Here is a 5,866-nt window from a genome sequence, read left to right as displayed (position 1 = left end):
ATATACTCCGATTATAGAGTCTATTTCCAAATCAGTTGATAGATGGTCAAACCTTCCGATCTCTCTAATGGGTAGAATTAATATACTCAAGATGAATGTTCTCCCCAAGCTTTTATATTTATTTCAAAACATCCCCCTGCCACCCCCACCAGATTTTTTTCCTAGAATGAAGAAAATGTTTAGTAATTTTATATGGAATAACAGACGCCCCAGGCTCCGTTTATCTCTTTTGTACTTGCCTTATGATAGAGGAGGATTACAGTTCCCTAACATGTTGTGGTACTACTGGGCAGCTCAGCTGAGAACATTGATGTTTTACTACACAGAGGAGAGGCCTCCGGTGTGGAGGGATGTTGAGTCTTGCTCCTTAAAGCTCCCACTTCCTACTTATCTATACTCTGCCAACCCTAAAAACCTTAAAAAAAACTACAACTAACCCTATAGTTAAAAATATGATTGATGTTTGGCAGGAGGTTAACAAATATATGAACGAACCTTCTTCTCTCTCCTGGTTCAGCCCGATATGGGGAAATACTCTCTTTGTGCCAGGGAATGCCGATGGAGGTTTTAGACTATGGGCGGAAAAGGGGGTGGGACAGTTAAAAGTTTGGAAGCGATAATGGGAAGTTTTTATCATTTGAAGAACTTGTCAGTAAACACGAAATTCCTCGTAAACATTTTTTTAAATACTTGCAACTCAGGAGCTTTGTAGGAGCGAACCAGGACCGACTCATGCTGGCCCCTCCTCTGTCCATATTGGAGAAAGTTTTAATAAAAAACCCCTTTGGGAAGGGCATCATATCTGAATTCTATGATCTCCTGCTGGCGTTCTCCTCAGAATCCTCGAACTCTAGACTCAATGCTTGGAAAAAATGACTTACAGGAAAATCTAACATTGGAACAGTGGAGCACAGCTTGTAAGGCGGCCCAAACACAGACGGGTAATACGCGTCTAAAGCTTCTGCAATACAAGTGGCTAATGAGAGTGTACATTACACCAGAAAAATTGAATACATTTAACGTTAATATCCCAGACACGTGCACCAGATGTGGGGAAGGAAAAGGCACACTGTTTCATTGTCTATGGTTGTGTCCAAGAATAAAGGAATTCTGGGAAGAGGTTAGGGTAACAGTACAGAATATTTTAGCGATCAGCTTAAAGCTGGAACCAAAAATGTTGCTACTTGGCCTATATCCGGATTGGACATAACAGACAACGTTATAAACACGTTTTATAGATATATGTTTATTACAAGCAAAAAGAGTGATTGCCTTAACATGGAAAAAGTTGGGCAAACCTAGTATTGCACAGTGGTTTAGGGAACTTTCTTTATGTCTGCCTTTAGAAAAAATCACTTACATTCTTAAAGACAAACAAGAACTGTTCCAGAAGGTCTGGGGATGTTTTATAGAGTACACCAAGAACAACGACCTATCTCAATTTCTGAACAAAACTGGGGCAGGATAATGCGATAATTCTATAATGTGCTACAATATGGTGAAATGTAAATGACTGTGATATCCTCTGTAGACATACGGTCCTATTGCTGGAAAACTCGATGATTGCCGATGTATTAGAGTGCCCTTGTGGTATGTACCAACTTAATTTAGAGTTGCTACTTTTCTTTAATTTAAAGTAGTTGTCCTGTGTATATATGTATTGCTTTTGGCTCTATGTCTTCGTCCTATGTGATTTTTTGTAAACTGAAAATCAATAAACATATTGAAAAAAAAAGAAGAGGAACTAATGCCCCCAAAGAGAAATACCGACATACTGCTTCCCGAGGTAGAACAAAGCACAACCATGTCTTTTCATTTTTCATTAATATTATATGTGTAGTTTATTAAATGAATGGATGTATACAAAAACATTTCTGCAAAACTATTTTATTTGGTTAAAGGTCCCATGTCATGCTTTTCTGGTTATTACCCGTCCCCTTGTGTGTTATGAAAGTTGTTATGCATGTAAACGTTCTGCAGAGTCACAAACCCTCAAAGTTCACCCTGTAGACTAGAGAGTAAAACTCTAACACAGAAAAGACCTGTCTATGCTGCCCCATATGCCTCGTTGGAGATTTCTCTTTTTCCATTTGTTTCTTCTTCATGTGGTTCCCGGAACCAAAATGCACCAATCCGCGGAGCTCCTCACACACCAGGATCCCTTGGCGTCACTATCAAACGCAGTGGGGGGACCTTTAGCATACATTTCCAACTAACAGGGAGCCCCATTGACTTGCATAGAGCTCCCTGGTTGGTAATAGACGTGTTGGGATGGCGGAGAAATGCTCTCCCAGACCCATTCTCACAGCGTTATAAACCTTTTCCTTACTCAATATCAAGCCACACTTATTGTTTTTACTTCGGCTGTGAGTGTTTGTGTGTGCTCAGGATGAGTTTCGCGCTGTATCGCCGACCCGGAAACCACACCAGTAAGCCAGCTCACTGAGCAGCGAGCCTCGCAACGTCCCGACCAATCAGAGCACACTAGGCTCACAGGGAGGGGGGGGGCAGGAGCTCCAACAAGCTGTTTAGGATAGAGAGTGAATACCTGGTGAATACACATACTTTACAGAGATGCTGTATGAGAAACCAATGTGAGTTTGGAAAATTGCACAATATAAATCTATCTTAGTATATCTCAACAATGGAATTATGATCAGTAGAAATGGCCATGACATGGGACCTTTAATGTTTGGAACTTTTAACCGAATATAGTGAAAATGTAAGCTTCTCTGAAGGGGGCTGTGTTGGCCTTATCCAATGTATCTTTGGATATGAGATTTTCACCAAATTGGAACCAGATGTTAACAGAGAGGCATAACATACATAAAGCAAATGTTTTTCATGTTTTTCTTAACCAACCCAGGTTATCAACCACTGCTTACAACCATAGCGCCCGGCTTCAGTTTGAATGATGGGTTAAGATAAGATAAGAAGTCTTATCTTATCCCAAAGTATGATGTTATCTTCATGTATAGTAGGCAGCTTCAGGCACACCCGTGGTTCAAATAATCCTCCTTGTCCTGGAACTGAGATACACCTGGAAATATATATAAACACATATATATCAAAATATTTCATTTAATCTCAACTACTTAATCTTTATTAATGCTTCAAATAATAAATAAACATCATATTTTTTTACATCAGCATTTCATCTTAAATTATAAACCTTAAAGGTGAGATGTGAAAGAGTTGTTGTAGCATCTGATAGAGATTTTGAGGGACAACTGGTCTGCTTTCCAAATCTCCGTGCGTCCCTAACAAGCTGGTTATCATACAGGAAGGAATCCAGTGCTACCGAGTAACCGTTAAAACAATAATCTACTTTAATGGTAATATGACAATGCAATACAATCAATACAGTACAAATTCAATACAGTTATCTTTGGGATCCCATATTTACCTGATACTCACGTGAGCCAGCCAGAGGAAAGAGGCTGAACACAGCGTGGTTCCTGTGTTTAATACATTGCTAACAATGGGAGGAGTTATCTGATCCTCTCTTCCAGACCTCCGTGATTGGCTGCCCAAATATCACCAACACCTCACTTCTTAAGTCTCCCCAATCACAGTAGCTTAGCTTCATTAGGCTTGTTTGAGACACATTGCGGCTCACCTCGAAAGTAGACGAGAGTAGCCGATCGCAGCCGGGGAGGTGTCAAAAGCTCGTCTTAAGTCGGACAGCTCGGACTCGGAGTCGGCTTGACTGGCTGGGTTTGTAATGGCGGAAATTGCGTTGGCGTCTTTCGTTGCAGATGAAGTGGATGCAATAGAAATGCTCCTCCCTCTTAATGTTTGCAAAACTGATAGGTGGACAGGCTACAAATGATCAGTCCCTTCAGATCCGCACACATGAAGCTTAATGAGCATGAATTGAAACAGACCTGCTGCTGTGTTAATTCTTTAGCTGCCACTTTAAGCTTATGATGTGTACAACATGGATGTAATTTGATTTAATCTTGCCATTTTAAATGATGTATTCAATAAATAAGGTTAAACCAAATCATTACATTACAATAGATTTTATTTAATGATTTGGTTTAACTTAAAGAGAAACTTTATTGTTATTGCACATATTACAGGTACTGAGACAACGAAATGCAGTTTAGCTTCTAACCAGGTGCAACAAGCAGTGAAGTGGAAAGTAATGTACACAATCTACAGAATAACATATAGAATGAATTGAATGATGAATAAACAGTGGGGTATGAATACACTAGATATCAGCCTGTGAGCAGTATGAACAGTGTGTATGAATACACTAGATATCAGCCTGTGAGCAGTATGAACAGTGTGTATGAATACACTAGATATCAGCCTGTGAGCAGCATGAACAGTGTGTATGAATATGCTAAGATATATAAAGTATGAAAACGGTAAGCAGTATAGTATAAAATATATAGATATTAATTTCATGATGATAAACATTGTGGAACAATGATGAAAAATGGGAATGGATGTGGCGACGTAAAACTGACACAAAACAACAACAAACTTTTGCCAGCCAATTGGAGAGTTTCATCAGCAGCACATGGTAAAACCCACCAATGAGCGCTCAGCTCGAGATACCAGCGAGCCGTTTCCCATCAAGCATTTCGCTTCCGCAGCTCGTGGAGAGCAACTGCGCCAACTCGCCTCGCCTCGCTCTCAAGGCTGCGGGCATCTTTGTCCCGCGAGATTTCAAAGTCTCATGTGGGCAAGCCTCCAGAGCAAGTCGGACAAAATGACTAACCATCATGCAACGCACTAGCAAGACGTTGATCGCAACTGCGCAGGTCTTGCTTGTCTCAAACAAGCCTAATATCTCCTAGATCTGAGTTGACTGTAAGTCAAACCCTCACCTTCCCCCATCTTCCTTTGTTCTCAATACCACATGTCAACAGGCCTCAAATCCAGCTCACAGTTTTCTACGCAAATCATTTCCCATTTTAAGCTTATTCATAGTTTGCTAACATGAATACATACAAATATTTCCTTACAAATTCCCCTTTTGGTCTCCACTTAAGAGATCAACTATTTCAAGACATTCACATTATAACCTGGGATTCAGACTATTTAAACACTCAGGAATGGCTCCACATATCAACTTCATATGACCGTGTAGAAATACCAAAATATGTAAATAACTCCATACATTACATTACATTACTTAGTAATAACAAAGTAAAAAAAAAACCTTCAATCAGAATGATTGAGTACCGCCAATTGTAATAGAAAATCATCTCTCATCAGTGTTTAGACAAATCGTTCATCAATAGCACAAAAATAAACATACCAAAAAATATAGAAGAAAACAGTATGTTTCCAAATAACATCTTTTATCATTTATCATTCAGTCCTCCTTAATCATCAAATTACAAACTTTAAAAAATAGCTTGCATCTCAAAGATTTGCTTCAAGACCATTATAGTAAAAACACATTTAAAATTTAGGATTATTAGAAATCCACCTGAGGTATAACATCTGGATTGTAAAGGTCCAGTTGAAATTCACAGTTTAAAGTATAACCTTCACAGTGGTGATTGAATTAATCTGTAATCTGCAAAATTGCAGTGTCTTCAAGCTTTAACATTACTTCACGTATACTTCATTACGCTTTAGTCCAAAGTAAGGCACTTATCAATACATTTATTTTAGTCCAATACACGGTTCAAAATCTGAAAAAGAAGAATCCGACATTTATTGCGTAGTGTAAAAACCCGAAAAGATATATACATCTTCTACATTCTGAGTGTCAATTTTAATCAACTTGTCATTTATTTTGTGGGGGTCCCCATGGCGCAGACGCCGTGATTGAGCCCCACGGATCTGAAAGCTGGGCGTCGTACATCAACACGGAGTCATTGACTATGGAATATCCTAC

This window comes from Pseudochaenichthys georgianus, chromosome 13, assembly GCF_902827115.2.
Source record: "Pseudochaenichthys georgianus chromosome 13, fPseGeo1.2, whole genome shotgun sequence".
Taxonomy (NCBI): Eukaryota; Metazoa; Chordata; class Actinopteri; order Perciformes; family Channichthyidae; genus Pseudochaenichthys; species Pseudochaenichthys georgianus.
Note: the sequence above shows the minus strand (reverse complement) of the source record.